Source organism: Neolamprologus brichardi, chromosome 11 (assembly GCF_056152115.1).
Source record: "Neolamprologus brichardi isolate AB-2024 chromosome 11, ASM5615211v1, whole genome shotgun sequence".
Lineage (NCBI taxonomy): Eukaryota > Metazoa > Chordata > Actinopteri > Cichliformes > Cichlidae > Neolamprologus > Neolamprologus brichardi.
The window spans coordinates 5,464,126-5,482,004 of record NC_142114.1 but is presented as its reverse complement, the minus strand read 5'-3'; positions in this window follow the sequence as shown (position 1 = coordinate 5,482,004).

Below are 17,879 nucleotides of genomic sequence, written 5' to 3'. Positions count from 1 at the left end.
CACTGCAAGCAAACATGAAAAGATCAACCCATAGCTGAAATACAGCGGAGGGAAAAACATGATTTCAAATCTGCAGCTATTTATTCAGGGGTAAAGGAGGACCTGTTATTAATTAATAAGTGTGAAGTTGTGTGTTATTACTTTAAGCACTTTGAGTTTATCTTCCATTCCCAATTAAATGAAGATCAGAATGGGAAAAAAACAACAGGTAAAATCACAGGAGCCACGCCATGCTCAAGACTTTATTTCATGAGCTACCGTATATGTGAAGATCCAAACTTCTTTTGCTTTTATGATAAGTAAATGTATGAAAAAAAGCTACTTTACTTTTTGTTTGAATGTTCAGCTGAAATTCAAGTGCCACACACACACACACACACACACACACACACACACACACACACACACACACACACACACACACACACACACACACACTTATTTGCTAAACACAAATGCAAGAGTTTTTTTGGAGTGCAACTTGAGTGTAGAATGTAACCTTGCACCTGCCTCACAGCTGGCAGGGTAAGGTTGGGTTCCTCTGGGTTTTAATATGACACACCAACACACAACCCACCCATCCACCCACCCACACACACATGCACACACAGACACACACAGACACACACAAACACACACAACCACACTGCAGTATGCTTGCCTATCTTCAGCTCTTTCTGTACTTTTCCATCTGCCCTTCAGTTTACTCCCCTCCTCAAACCCCCTCTACTTTGTTGCGCTTCCCCCTTTTCTCTGCATCTCTGTAATTGGTCATTTAAATGAAAAAAGCCTCAAATTGGAGGATTAAAGGTGATAGAGAGAGAGAAGAGAGAGCGAGGGAGAGGGTGAGTGAGAGAGAGGGCTAGAGTCCCATGGTAATATGGCAGACAGTCTCCAAGGGTTGTCCTTAAGAACAAAAGCATCTGGAAGAGGCCTCCTTTGCTCTCTCTGTTACCCTGGTTACAAGCTGGCAGCTTGTGCATGTTTGCAAAGTCTGTGAGTCTGCAATGTAAGTATTTGCTATGCTGGCCAGGTTCCTGATTGCATGATTGTTGGATTTACAATTAATAATAAAAAGATTGTTTTTCATTTTAGAGATGATGCAGAAAATGATCTGATTCTCATGATGAACATAACAATTTTTGTGGGGAAAATCTAAACAGATTAGAGCAACTGTTAGTCAGTGGAAGGCATTCAAAAGTTTAAACGTCCAAGTGTGCATTTGTCTCTCTGTGTGTATGAAAGTGTGCTTGTATATGTGTATAGACAGGATGGCTGGCAAGCAACTGTCACCACGTGGCAACAGCCAACCACGCTTCACTTCTGGCCACGCCAGGATCTCCAATTACAGGAGCCAGCTTTGCCAAAAGCCCCTTCTTTTCCTCTCAATAGATAGGATGACTGGGCTGCATCCTCTGACACACAAACGCACATGCATACACGCACTTCTTTCCCGTTCCCTCTTCTCATGGTGCACCTGCCTCCCCGGCTCTCCAGGCCAGCTCAACTCCTATGAAAGGAGTTGAGCTCTTTTCTTCCAGAAAGCTAATCCAACACCTGTCTTCAGGCTTTATACTGTGAGAAGAGGACTGTGTGCTGCGCGAGTGTAAATGCAAGAGTACAGTGTGTGTATAGGCCAGTCAAAGAGAGAGTGTTTGTTTTTGAAAGAAAGAAAGGGAGAGAGAGAGACAGTTTGTGTTTCTGAGAGATCAAGAACAAAAAAGAAATGGCGTGTATGTGGCTCTTTTGTGGAAGGATTTGAGAACTGACATATGGAGACTACAAGGCAGACTGTATTCTTTTCAGTGGTGATGGCGTATCAAAGGACATTCGGGCAATAGTTTGGGTCTTATTTTGCATGGGGTCAGATCAGCTATGAAATAAGGCCAGGAGAGCTTTAATTTGTCTTTTAATGCCACCTACTGTAACTGTTGAATGTATCACTGTGGCACTGACTGCAAGTATATAGTATTTTCCCAACACGGTATTTAACTTCCTAGGACCTGGCATCCCTATATGTGGACATCACATTTTGGGTTGTCTACACCAAAATACTACATTTTGCTCTACAAGGGCCTGATATCCACTTACGAGGACATTATACTGCCACTGTTCTATTGAAATTTTAAACAAATATCCTTATATGTGGATCTCATTTTTCTCAGAAACAAAAATTAGGTAAAAAAAAAATAAAAATCTGGTAATTCTTTGTTTTTACATTCATCAGGTGCCAATCAGCCCAAATATCAAAGAGAAATTTAAAATGAATGTCATGGAAGAGAGGTTAATATAGTGGCATGAAAGTCATTTATGTAGCTGAAATGCTTCTTGTTATGTTAACTGTCCTGTTGAAGGGATTTACTATTTACATGAAAAGTTCTGATTACAGTTCAAGTTGTGTTTTTTCTATTATTATTATTCACTTTTGGCACATTTCTGTCTCATGTTCACTTTAAGTCATGTTCCTTGCCAGGGATTGTATCCCTAGAAACTATTCAGGGAGGTAATACATGCTGTTCTGTGTACAGAGCGTAGATGATGTTCTGGTTCTTGTTGCTCTATTTAGGAACATGGGGGGGTTGAAATATTTTGCCATTTTTTACAGACTTTAATTTAACAGTACGACTCACATCAGGCCCTTTGAAGATTCGCCTCGAGCAGCAGGGGTCTCTCAAATTGGAAATTGGAGGTAAAATAAATCTAAGATTGCTTCCCTCCCTGTAGGGTCCCAAAAATGGCTGCAGGGGAGATATTAGAGAGAGGGCTCAGAAGGAGAGTTAGATGGATTGTGGTAAGGGAGTGGTAAGAAAGAAAAGAGGGTTAAGGGACAAAGAAAGAACTAAGAAATAAACAGAAGAGATGGGAGAAAATCTGAGAGAACTGTAGAGGGAAGAAAAAGGTAAAGTTAATGGAGGTTTATTCACTTTAGCCATCAGGGCCTGCAAGAAGTCATTTTGCCAGCAAAGGGTGAGCGTGGCCATAATCAAATGTGCAAGCCAGTGAGTAAGAATGGGTCTTTTTCCATGTCTGAACTTGCAAGTGTGCCATCAACAGCATGTTGAAATGGTCCTGTGTTTATACTGAACTTTGTTATGTATTCATCCAATTGTTATGGCAATGCAATAATGGGATACACATAATCAGTGTAAGTCCATACCCCACTAATACACAAGTCACAGAAAACAAATGATCTCTCGCACTACACGTGACTAAAGGGGAAGGTTGCTGGGCTTCATGGTACCGTATCATTCTCAAGGCTCCAAGGACCTGTGCTAGCCAAATGTCTGTGATCCTCTGTCACATTTACTATTAACTCAAACAGGAGAAGATACTAGTGTTAAAAAAGTTAACACTGTCAGCCTCACTTAATGATTATCAATCAACTTGGAGAGATTAGTTTTGGCTCCACATAGCTGTCTCAGGTAAAAAAAAATCTCTTGATCCTCTAAAGTTTGCATATAGACCAAACATGGGAGTGGATGACCCAATAATCTCCATGCTGCAGAGATTTTTCTCCAATCAAGATAGTAACAGCTGTATAATGAAGATCACCATTGATTTCTCATTCAACATCATCCAGCCCCTGCTACTGAGAGAGAAGCTACAGAAAATATCAGGGTAGATGTCAACCTTCTCATGGATTACTGACTTCCTGACAGGCCAGTGTCAGATTGGTCAATGTTCTTCTGATTTGGTGATGCGCACAAGCAGTGCTTCACAAGGGGCTGTGCCATCTCCATCCATGTCAACCTTGTATGCCTCAGGTTCAGCACAACCTAGGGTCATGCAATTTAGAGAAATACTCTCTATGAAGGAGTACAGAGCACTGGTGGATGAAAAGAGGATGAGAAGGCTCTGTTTCTTAAGGAAGCTGGGATGCTTCATTGTGTCCACAAAATGTTGGTGATTTTTCATCACTCGTTTGGGGCGAATGCAGCATACTTTGCTGTAGTCTACGGGAGACCAGCGATGGCGCTGGCGACAAAAATAGACTGAATGAAACTACTAGGAATGGGTCTGTGATTGGCTTCAAACAAGACATTTTTGAAGCTGTGGTTGAGAGAAGGTCACTGACCAAACTGTTGCCCATCATCGATAATCCTGACCAATCTTCTCCACCATTTACCAGACTGGCAGCAGAACACCATCTCGAACAGACTAATAGGTACCAGGTACTCCTTTTAATAGAAACCAGCGAGACTCGAGGAGGTGCTGGGGAAGGAGAGGAGACAGTTAGCTGAATTTTCTGAGAGACAGGTTTGCCTTGTGAGTTTAGACACTCTTACTTTTCTGTGAGGGGGATCCAAGGTTGGGAGGGGTTCGGTACATCTACTCAACAGGCTAGGTGAGCAGCTGTGGCGGAGAGTGGGCAGGCGGACAGCAGTTAGTGAAAGCAGCTTACAGTATCCTAGTGAGACAGCGGGGAGCACACTGGAGGCACTGAGGATGAACCACGGACAAAAATGGGCTGGAATCGAGGAGCCAAGCTTGGAAAAGGCGAGCTGGAACGGAAAGAGAATTATTATTACTGAGCTATGGATCACAGAGTAGTCACTACAACTATAAGGGTGAAGATGCTCTTGGGACAATTATCAATCCTAAATACAGCAAACTCAATGAGTCTGCTGTATTTAAGACCAGGGGAAATGAATGGTATTGGCATCCAAACTCATCCACAGGCGAACCCACTATAACCAACTCCAGAGAGGGAAACCAAAGCACAGAGGAGGAAAAAACAAACACGATATCCTGACAATGACAGTAGCACATTATTTGTGAAACATGGAGGAGGCGGTAGTGTTGTGACTATAATGATACTTCCAACTCTGAGTCATTCATCTGATCTTAATCCAGTAGAGATGGCTCTTATTAAATACAAAATTAAATGCAAAGAGACAAACAAATGAGCAGAAGCTGAAGGTGGCTGCAGTAAAGGCCTAGCAGAGCATCTCAAAGGAAAAAAAAATCAGCAATTGGTGATGTCCATGGGCTCTAGACTTCAGGCAATTCCTAAATAGTTAAAGTGGTACTTTTATTAAATCCCTAGAATTAAAACTTAAGAAATCTGTGCATGGAAATAAAACAGGATTGGTTGTGAAATCCCTCAATACATTATAGCTGCAAGAGTAGGTTTTTCATTCACACTTGACATACTTTTTATCTGACCTGGGACAGGCAAAATCAAGTTGGCAATTAAAAACAGAAAATCAAACATCAGTACACATGTGTTTATTAACTTTCATGCTTTTATTGACTTTTGTTTTTCTTCCAAGGAGGATTCACATGGATGCCCTATGATATAAAAAAATGAATTTGATTAACAGAAACAAAATTAGGTTCAAAAGAAATATAACCAAAGTCTGGTTATATATTAAATGTAAATTGAATATGTTTTGAAAAGAACAAACAAACAAACAACAACAAAAAAAAAAAAAAGTACAATCTACCATTTTAAAATTAAGCACCCTCTATTTATTTTTCATATTTTTTAACCACTCATTGACAGTATACCATTCCTGGAAATGCCCATATATTTCCAGGAACAAAGCAAAAATGCAGGGTGTCTAAATGTGTTTACTGCAGTGTATTTATATATATTATCAAGTACAAGTTACATAAAATCACTACCATCAACAACTAAATGTGTGTGATACAATTTAGGTTGAGTGTGTTTACTTGGCAGGCAAATAAAGTCTGCAGTATCCAAAAGTCTTTCCTCAGCTAAGAATTTATATTACTATCAGCCTAATGCTAGAAAAAAAGTTACCATGGTGACTGAGCAAGCTGAAAAAAGCCAGTCAGCTAATTAGACCTCTGTGTCTGAAGACTCAACAAACCTAGCTAAAACATGCATTTGGCTTCTGGGACCAATGGCCTGATTTTGGTTCAAATGACTGATATTTCCATGCATCATTTTACAAATGCTGCAGAGACTCATCATGTGACCAGTGAGTAGATTTTTTACTATGTTACTAGCTGATTTTTTTTTTTCTTTAATTCTCCCTTAGACCTGTTTATGCAACCAGAGTCTGTTCAGACTTGACTGTTCAATAGTAGTGGCACTGCAACCACACATCAGAAAGCACATCAGTAATAAAAAGTCATGTCCCTTGCCTACGGATCCTGCAAATTTATATGCAGATATCTGTTTACTGAGATTACTTTAACACACATATGCACAGCTGTGTTTTTTCTGAATGCCTTAGAAGTAGTTTATACTCACTTTTCCATCACAATGAGATTATAACTGTTTCATTCAGCATTGGCTAAGCTGAGCTGGTGTAACTGGGAGCAAGATGAAAAAGCACGACTGGGCCTTTTCTCACTCTTATTCTCAATCTCACACATATGCGCACGCACGCACGCACACACACACACACACACACACACACACACACACACACACACACACAAGCCAGGCTGTTAAACAAATATCAGAGGCTCACTGGATTACCATATCTGGGTGAGATAAAGAAGCAGACGATGGTTACTTAACTTTGACTTAATGTCCCCCATCTGCCTCTTTCTATCACTTGCTCCTTCTGTCTGACTGTTGTAGTTTTTTTTCTTTCTGCATAAATAAATAGATTTTTAGTCTTGCTAATGTTCACTTTGCCTTATTTTATGACTAATTGTCTCGGTGTGCTTTTCTATGTGTTTCTTTGTGCTGTTCTGTTTCTCTCAATTTCACCTCCCTGCTTTTGGCAGATGATTATATCAATGAAAACACATTAAAATGACAATAAATTTCTTATCATGGAGCATCCACCATGAGGCTGGGGATTATCCATTTTTACATTAGACTAGGCTGCCTGTCAATGTGTACAACTGACACTGCAAATCACGTACATCTTCCAGAAAATCGATTTAACAAGTCCACATGGGCACGGCGACACTCGTGCACATACACAGAATCAAGCCCAGTGCACGCAGACAGAGGTATATACTGTATAAAGTTTCCACCACATCCTCACGAAATGTCAGGAGTATGTACATGAGATAGGGGACCCTGACATTTTATTGACATTTTTAGGAATTTTCGGATTATCCAGATAAGTAAAAGATAGGGGGGAAAAGGAATGCATATTTTTCTTTTTGTGTACAAACTACTTTTTTGAGATTATATAACTGCATTTTTCTTACACAAGCAACTGGAAAATATCTTTCTGTGTGTGTATTTCTGTTATTTTAAAATTGACTTGTATTGAAAAATTCTTAAAATCTGTGATGCAATAATCTTTATTGCCCATCATGCATTTAAGCCTCAAGAATACACAGACGGTCTACTACATTTAGCAAAAATTCACATTAGGCAGTAATTCTGTAATGCATTTGACTCACACATGTCTATAATGTAGAGTTAAAAAGAGTAGCAGTATTTGTGAAACAGTGCACCCATTATTTTATCAGTTTGATTTTTAGCTCAAACAGCCAATCATAGCTTAATAAAATATTGGTATTTGAAAGTCTAAGTACAGTGTAGAGTTAACCTTCCCTGATTGCCTGATTATGTTAAGTATTCCAACTGGACATTTCCAAGCGCCAATGATAATGAAATCAGTCCACATTAGAGTCTACAATTTCATCTGTTGTACAATTTGAATAACAGTGATCCATGGGCATGAATGTTCCATTTGAATCAATTGCAGTTCAAATGTCACAGCCATAGATAATTGTAAGATCGACCCAGGAGTGACGGTTAAGAAACCAAAGGCACTGAAACGTATGAATCTCCATTCTAGAGTAAGTTTGTTTTTTCATTTGTCAGAGCCTAATGGTGCTATTAGGCAGCTCATTGGCATTTGCTGCCCCACAGAATGAATTCATGCATATGGCTGTTCATCCCAAAAGTAATACATTTGGCTGTAACTCTGCAAGCACGGTATTTTATGCATTTAACTTTCACCTGCCAGTTTAATTGAGATTTGCTTGCTAGTAGTGAACATGAACTCTGGTGTTTGTAATAATTCACACAGATAGTGGTGCCTGTCCTTTTCATGCATACAATAATGTGTTCTTAGGCGCAGATTAATGGCTTTATATCTGCAGTGATACCAAAATATAAACAAATGGATGCAGGGTAAAGTATAGGCAATATTTCCTGTTCTTTAAGGAAACAGATTTCTGAATAGGAAAAATGATGAGAGAGAGAGAGAGAAATCCTTTTCCACATAGAGCACATACATGGCAAGAAGGGGGCATTATTACCAGCAATTTGAAAGGATCGTCAGTAACTTTACTAATAATCTAATTCCCAATGGAATCGTAAATAAGTGAATTCCACATGGAAAGCATTACATCAAGGGCAGTTCTTCAATTTGATTTCCAATTATCTGTAATAACAGATGAATTTGCTTCAAAGCAAGTTTAGCTACACTTATCTTGCCTACTGTCACTATGCAACTGACCAGCAGAGCAAACCTGTGTTCTACCTTCTCTTGTTTTAACATCTCTTACTTTGTTTCTTGGCTCCTCTCCTTTTCCTTCTCTCCAATTTCAAGATACCTATCTTTCCAGCCTCTTTCTCCCCCATGTCTTTCTTTTCCCGCTCATTCTGGCTCCCTTTTCTAATTTTCCTCAATGACGGATCCCCCACCTGCCTCAGATAATAAGATACTCCCACAGGCCTGCGAGACTCATTCCTCCTGCATCCATCACTCCCAGAGTCACATTACTGCCCTTTACAAGCACCAGGATGTTTTTCTCCTTAATTGTAGCCGTATACATACCTCATCCCGCCAGTAATAATAAATGGTCTTGTCCTCCATTATAGCCATTAGGGAGCTCACACTGTGAGCAGCATGCCGCCCACAGTGAGGAAGGCTTGTTTGGTATTGGATGTTGAAGCCAAGCAATGGAAGAATGCCCCTGCAGTCTGGAAACACATGTTAGGACATTCAGTATGTTGACTAGGTGTGCGTAGCAGAGATGGTGTCTGTCTGAGTTCTTCTTATTCCACACAAGTAAATAAAAGCACCAGGTTGAACAGAATATTGAGGTAAAATAAGACCAGGTCTCAGGAGATTAACATCACATTATGTCCCTGCAACCAGATGTCGCAGACATGAACCAGTGTAATCAAGAAAATAGCAGTAACAAGTCTGAGCAGAAGATGGCACTATGTTCCCATCACATTGCTCACGCCATGCTCTTTACTGTATTCACAGAAGAGCAGGTCGTTCAAACACACACACAAAACATTAAAAGCAGGATACACAGTGGAGCTTGAATGAAATTGTGAAGGGTGAGTGGCTAAGTGTGTAAAAGACTATACATTTTATAGCTGTGGCATTTAGATATTGTTGGGACTCTGATAATACAAATATTTTGAATGTGCTATTTCACACATTGCAGTTTATGAATGAAGTCACTACAAGTAGAGTAGCGACATTAGATGTGTGCAGTGTCACCACCGTCCCACTGAGAGCGAAATCTGAAGTCTCTCCCGCAGAGAACAGGTACTGGCTGTGATGTTGACACTGAACATAATGTTAAACCTACTGTTTGTGCAATAATTAACCCTAATTTAGCTAATGTGTACATAAACCTGAGGAAGTCACATTTTTCAAGCAAAACTCAACTTTAAAAAGCTCAATTTTGTGAATTTGACTAAATTAATACCCCCCTCCTACTTGTCTTTTTGATAAGCTGTCGTTGTTTGAGTCCACTGGTACAGGATGCTTAATACAAAAGCATTCTAGTTAACCTATTAGAGTGTAATGTTAATTATTGAATACTCAACTTAATACTCAAAGAAAAAAAGAAATGAAAACATTAATGTGTCAGTAGATATGACCTGTATTGTTTTACTTTGCCTTTTCCAAATATGTTAAACTCTGTTTGTTCAGCACACACTGCTCAGTGTTGTGTTATCCCTTCTTCTCTTTAACACCATTACATCGTGTTTCCCTGAGACATTTCATCACTTTTTCAGCAGTTTGCTGTCAAGTCTGTCGCTGTATGTGCCTAATACCAACAAGCCAATTTACAGATGGTGACACAAGAAACGGACCAGGAAATCATTGCAGACAGATTCATAAATATTGGCTTCTCTGTTCTTTTAATGGTCAAGACTTAGAAGTTTAAGGTATGGGAGTCCTGGAGCTAAAAGACTCAAGGATAGATCAATGTCAGTCGTCAGGGGGAATGAAAGCCAGTCTGGTGGAAAAGGGGGGAAGAAGGAAGCAGCTTCAGGCACTGAAAAGTCATATCATAGAGTCGTCAGCGTGGGCTGTGGTGGTTTCAAATCATGAATTCTTTAATGTACTAAGTCCAAATGGTCCCCTGTGCCCCTGCACTGCCTTGCCTGGCAGTCTGAAAATAATTGAGGACTTGAGCCAAGCAAAATGGGATGGGGTGAGTAAAAAGAGGGAGTGAGGATGCAAGGCAGAAAGAAGAGGAAAGATGAAGAAGGAAAATTTAGAGAATGAGTAAATGACACGAAAAGAGAGATGGAGATAGCTCTTCGCAAAAATTACCTTACCTTATACTTACACAGCTCTCTTGCGACTCAGGGGCCATCATTTCTTCAGTCCTCCTGCCCCTGCATCACTCACACTCATGATGAAGCTCTGGTGGAAGGTGGGAGGTAATCTAGTGGCATTTCAAGAAATGGACCTCAGAGGAATACTTCTTTCATCTAAGGTCATTAATCGCAACGTCCAATCTTCAGGCTCATAGATCAATAGCAAAGTCCTGTGCTTGAAATGAAGGCATGAAAAGTAATGCTGAAGTATAAAACATGGTATATGTTCCCCCTCAGCAAGTTTTTAGCTGGGTCAGTAAGCTAGGGTTTCGTGACCTTTCAGCTTATGAATTAGCTGATCTCGAGGTTTAGTTGTTTATGCTATGATTACAGGCTAAAACCGACCAATAAGCCCAAACTGGAGTTCTAATCATCATCATCATCATCATTATAATTATTATACTGCAGTAGTTATTTTTCTGTGGCTGTATATTTTTTTACATTTCAATTTAGTGCTGTTAGTATGTCCTCAAAAAGAGTATAATTAAATTTTATATGATTAATAATAAAAATTGCTGCATAGCAGCTGCAGTAAATCTAGGGTTCTAAAATCAAGGTTAAAAACATTGCTCTGGGCAGCAATCCTCGATCAGTGCTGTTTGGGAGCGCTGATAATTGCCTTTCCTGGTTTTTCAGTTCACTGAGTACTGGCCACTAACTCTCTTAGCTGGTTGGGTGTTCATTAGAAGTCCTCATTCAGTAGTTAGAAAGGATATGAGTTTTCAGCCAGCCCATTAAAGGCCAAATGTCACCAATTTAACTGTGTGCAAGGCTCATAAAAGAAGTCATGCATGCTATTGATGTTCAGTACCTTTCCATTCTTTATAACGAGCTGCTTCCAGGGAACTGCCGCATGTACAATGGATATCTTTGGACTTTAAATGGACGAGTAATGAGCATGCCTATTTCATTACAATTTTGTGTCTGCTTGCTGCAGATAAAGATTTTTTTTTAACCCTTATTTGTCTATTTTTTACTCTCCTGGTTTGGCAAGATAAGATAAAAGGCAGGTAACGCCATGATTGGGAATCATACTTAATAATCAAAATTTTCAGTGTACTACATTTTAACATCAGTATTGAAATGCATGCTGATCAGCCGGTAAAATTATAACCTCGTCATCTTAGTTTACAGGCTAAAGCCTTACTTTAGCGTGTTAGTGCAGGCGATTGAATGGCAGTAGGTCTTGGTATTTATTTAAGAAGGACAAAGTCGGGTGGAAATTTTTGTATTTGGTTAAAAAAGACTAAATTCTCAATTTCTTTTCTTTTTCTTTTGACACCTTACCATACCTTTTAAGTTAAGGAACCACTTAATATATGTTATCTTCAGGGAAACATGAGTGTGTATAACACGTTTCAAGGCAGTGCATTTATTAGATATTAGTTATTTCATCAAAAACAAAAATATCAATCTTAGAAGTAACAAAACTGCAAAAGTTATGGGGAAACATAGTAAGGGGAATGGTCAAAGTGTTCTGTCATTTTATGAGGATATTTCACTGAAAACTAGGTGAAAACTAGGTCTGTCATTGGTCACAGCCACAAAAGTCACTGATTCATTCGCTGGGAGATTTGAATATAACATTTTATGGCAATCCACACAATAAGTTTTGATAAAGAAAAATGCAGATGATTATTCATGTCTGCTGAATATTACTGTACAGAACCTTCTAGTGATAAAGTTTCTGGTATTTCTCAGTCTTGTCAAAGCAATCACTTACTGACTGATGGAGTGATATCTCTAACTAACTCTACAAAGTAAATAAATAAATAAACAGGCTAGAAAAACATTCATTTTCTTTTTTGTTTTAAGTCTCCCAATAACCATCTCATGCAGTAGTGTAGAATATATTGCAACAAAATCAACCCAAATACACTCGCTCCTTGTGTTCAGTATGAGGGGGACAAATAACCCACATCAGCAGGCTTCTCAACATATCCACAAGGGGAGAAAGGAAGAAAGGGGATTGGCTTATTCCAAAGATGAATGTGCCTTGCAGCTTTTGGGCAAACAACACAAAACCACTGAAAGGGAACATCGGCATCATTTGATGAGGCATTCCAAATGTCTCAGGAGGCTGAATTGCCAAGGGCTAAATGATAAATATATGTTGTTGGTGGTAGAGTGATTCCACTGGCTGCCCTGAGGTGCTCTGTGGCTGCCAGCAGTATTCCATTTGTCCTTGAAGGTGTTGGCTGCAAATGTTGTCATCTGCTTGGGTTGTCTTTTGTGGCTAGTTTGTTTGTGTACATTACCTAGGCTAGTCTTGTCTTAGTTTGGACTTGGGAGTCCCACTTCTTTGCTGCTTTTTTTCACTCTTCCATGTATTTCTTGCTATCTTGTTATATATCCTTAGGGGAAATCTGTATTACTATCATGTTGCCCTGTGCAATATATGGACACGCTATGGTAGACAGGCAAACATGCACTTCTACTCCATGTTAGAGCAGAGCAATGTCTGATCTTACATGCAATGGCTTTACAGTTGCCCAAACCCCGAATCTTGAGATTTGTTGTTTGAATTTGTGCAGGTTTTAAATAGAATCTTTAAAAGTAAATAATTTAACATAATATATGCATAACAGGTCAATAAAATAGTGCACATTACAAACGAAATAACATACACTTGGTGGAAAAAAGTTCTGTGGCTTGTTGAATAAAATTCTTATGAAGCAGTTTCAGCAAAATGTAATACAGTTGCCTAGACAAAACTGTACATTTTCCTGCACTGCAACTACACTATGGAAGACATTGTTCCCTCTTTTTTAGTTGCATAATTCAGCAAACCTCACACAAAATTAATGCAAATGAATAATTCTTGTACGGAGGCTTTCATATTCCTATCTTTTTTTTTTGTTTTCCTTTTTTTTACCTATATGCTTGAATTATTGATGTAGGTTTAAGAGAATTTCTTCTCAGTGCGCAATGTGTATTATCTATGCAAATGCCTAAAGACAAAATAACATTGTAAAAACCTCCATCAGACAGTGGGAATGGAAGAGATGGAGTTTGAATATTTACAGTCAGTTAATGACATTTCCATTCTGTGGGCTTGTCAGAAATAACAAAGCCCTGCATTTACCCTCTGCATCTGCTTAAGTCGCTTTTCCTCCTCCCTGTGCCCCAAGTGGCTCAGAAATCCTACTTTATAGCAGAGAGGTGTCAGAATTTTAAACAGGCCCTGTCTTTATCCCCAGCTTCCCCGAGCTCTTTCCCTTTAATTCCTGGAAGACTAGGCCATGGTCGCCTTTTAACCCTCACCTGCTCCTCTGCTAGAATAATGTTGGCTTCTCTCTCTGTTCTGTGGGGGAGGATGCTGAGTGCTGACGATGGAGTGAGAGGGGAAAGGGTTGGTACAAGGGAAAGGAGAGTGTTCCAGACGGGGGGGACTGATAGAGTTAAGATGGGAGTGAAGGGTGGGAGGTGTATGTGTGTATGTGGGATGAGGTGGGGAGTGTCTGCCAGTGACTGCATGTTCAGAAAAAAAAAAGGTGGAGGGAAAAGGAAAATACTGGTGGAGGTAGACATGGAAGACATGGACAGAAAGCAACAGCTGGAGTTATATTATTCTCTGGTGGGATGCTGACTAGCCATTTATTATGTCTCACTGTGAAAAGAAAATAAGAGACAGGGAGAGTGGAGAGGTTTTTTTCGTTGGTTTTTTTCTCCATCTTTTGTCAGACAAACCTGATGACGAAGCAATATCCTCACATCAGGTAACATCCACATTGTAAAAATGGAACAACTTCATCCTAAAGTCAAAATAAGGAGGGGTAATTAGCCCACATTGTACGGAAAACAGATTTGTACTTTTGTCTTCACAACAGAAGATTCTCGGTCGTTCTAACATTGTTACATCATTTTATAAATTGCAATACATCCATGCTTAACATTTTCCAGTATCATAGCAGTAAAATTAATAAACTGGGAGAAGTTTCCAGATGAACTGTCTATAAATGATATTCTGCTGTATGAGTAATTGCCTGCAATTCACTCCCCTTTGAGTCAATCTCATGTGTGAAGCCAGCGCTGTTAATTAGACCTGTTTTTATGTTCAAGGAACCAGCTGAGCCTTCCTCTTTCTCGTCCTCTCCCTCCCTCGCTCTCTTTCTCTCTCTAGCATTTGTACTTAATTACCGAGGGACTGCTGTCTGCACCAGCAAGGCATAACAAAGAGATGTAATGCCATTAGCAAGCACAGGAAAAGGAAAGAAATTTAATCATTCCTCTTATTCTTATGTCTTCCAAGAGTTAAGCAAAGATACACCTCATAACTATTAGAGATATAGCACCTCTTGATGATTAATATTAGAATTGGTCATTATGTTTTTTAGAGTGACAGATACATAGCACTATGTTAATATAACATTCTTACTATGTTAAGGTCAATAATCAACCAAAAACCCCTTTGCTGTGAGAGGTTTTAATGTTAAAACTAAGAGAAGACATTACTGTTAAGGTTTTGTGCAATTTCTAGCAGTATTTTAATAAAAGAGTCTTTGCAATGACGATGTGCGGTTTTTGCAAATAACTGTAAGCATGTTTGAGGTGCTCATTAATGCACCTGCAGCATGTGATGTTATCTTAAACGTAGCATGTTCTGTTAAAGTTATGTTCTGGTAAAGCCATAGCACAATAGCACAATAGCACTCTGCCTTCTGAGAAGTAAAAGTATTTTAGTATCAATATAAATACTTATAATGATGCAAATGAAACGGCTTTATTGACATAAAGTACAGAATGACACCTACTGGGTGTTGAAAATTGGATTCACAACACAGTGGTTGGTACCATTTGTTGTTGACAGAGCAGTGCGCGACAGTGTGGTTATTGAGGGGCAAGGTAACATGTGCACACATACCCTCTGAGCACACTCGCTCTCCTATATACACACAAGGTGAGAGGAAGTTTTACAGGTTCTGACACTTTTGATTGCATCTGACACCACAGAACTCCACAGGACATGTAACGTGGAAATTATCCATTGATTGCGGGCACCCTGTCCCAGGTTTTATTTGTAGTGAATTGAATCAGCCATGGTTTTGCTGTGCTTCGCAATACCTGAGGTTATGAGGGAGAGTTCATAATTGAATGCAGCCATAACAGCAAAAGCAATCACATAGTTTAGAACTTCTATATCTGGCCCACTGAATTCCCAGAGGTCCATGGCGATAGCTATGTTGTGGCCATTACAATAATTATATTGATTATTATCAAAAGATGCAACCTTTAACACTCCCAAGGAATCAAAAATGGCCAATTTTTCAATTTCCCTTAAATTTCTCTCACTGTTAGGATCAGGTTTTTACATTAAAAAACCTATTTATTTTAGGAAAAACAGTAGATCAGTCTTGCTTGCATGAAGCTTAACACACCATTAAAATTGGACAGGAAAAAAATGAGATGTAACACTAAATGGAGCTTGTAGTGTAGTCAAATGTGATGCAAAGAGATAGCAGCTATGCTTCTTTATGTGTCACATTGCAAGTGACACCAGGCTGAATAGCTTTACTAGCCATGATTCATGGCCATGATGTGTTATAATTATGTTTGAGAGCAAGGGTTTGGTTAGTCTTGTGTCATTGTTATATACTATATGCTATTTATATAGTATTCTGTCTTTTTGTAAATCAAAAAAGGAGTAGAAACACTTATTTATTCACAATATCTGATGAAAATTGAAACTGTGTTGCAATGGTGAATTAAATGGATTTAAAGTGTCATCTCAAACTATTAAATTGAAATCCTGTGCATCTTTTTGGTGCATTTTTGTATATCCATAATCCCCATTCTTCTTCTTCTTTTCGTCTGTACTACCTGTCTTTCCTTTGTAATTGTATAGCCAAAGATTTGTGATTAATTGATACTCTTCAAACTGACATTTAAAGGTGTTCGGTAGGCATTTCATAATCTGTGATGCCAACTAAATGTACAGTAGTTAAGCTAAAATAGGATATCCAATCTGCTGAGGTCATCTCAATGCTATTGTATGTTCTAAGGATTCTACAAAACATGTTTGAACTCCAAGATATTTTTATAGCTTGCCTTCAGTGCTTCATTAATAAAAAGAAAGCAGGAAAAGTTTGAAGGTGAAAGAACATTTGTATGCTTTGTTCCTGAAGCCCTATTATTTTTAATACATAGTCTATTGTAGTGTCACCATCAAAGAGCAAAATTCAATTAACTGATCTGTTTGATCAGATTGGCACTGAATAGATAGTTTAAATTAAACGAGGCTTGAAATTTGGGTGAATATGTGTGGCAAGAGTTAAATAGTGATCCCCGGGCCATAGAACAGTTGAAAGTGACACAGAAAGCTCTTTTGAGGTGAAGGACTTTTCCTTTCCTGTGATGGATTGGCAACCAGTCCAGGGTGTACCCCACCTCCCGGCAAATTTCAGCCAAGATAGGCTCCAGCTCTCCCAAGACTCTAGTTGGATAAACGGTTAAGAAAATAGATTGATGGATGGACTTTTCTTCTCTAGCATCCTCTGAAGCAGCCATTAGTTTGGTGGAGGACCATGGTGGTCCCGAGCCATATCAATTCGAGCTCTTGGCTCCAGCCATTGTAATGCACAAAGCTCTCTCCTTGTCCCTCTCACTCGCTTTCTCCCTCTCAGCGTCCTGCCAGATATGAGTCAGAAGGGAAATGCAGTCTGACAAAGAAGCAATCAAAAACACAATTTGAATTTTCAAATTTTATGAAATAGATTAACTCTGAGTCAACATTTACTTTGTAAGGTTCAGGATGATTTAATACAGGGACAGTAGCAGTGCAAATTTTATGTTGACCCACTTTCAACTCATGAAATGTCCAATGTTTTTCATTACAGTGCAGCACTTTTTATGAATTTTTAATTATTTACCTTTTTATACAACTCATTAACATATCAACATGTTGACTACCTCTAGGTCACTATATTCACCCAACTGAGAGGAGGTTTGACTCACGGATTGACACCTTACCGTAAGTATGGTGGAGAAATTAGATTTAGATTATTAATTATTATTCATTAATATGATTGTTTTTGTTTAATAATTCTGACATTATATAAGCATTTTTGAGCTTTGGGTTCACTGCAGGTCGGGTTTTTTTTTTAGGTCAAAATCCATTGAATAGAAATCAGCAATTCCTAAAAAAGGGGAGCCTCCTAATTAATTCTCACTGAGCAGAAATAATCCAAACTAATACAGTATTAAGAGTGCAGTCTAACTGATGTTATTCTGACTAAACAAAGATTCTGATCCATCAAAATTAAAAGGGTCACACTGAGGAAAATCTTTTCCTCTGGCCACTCTGTTTTCCCAATAACAAATGAGGATGCCCAGCAAGTTTCTACAGCTGTATATA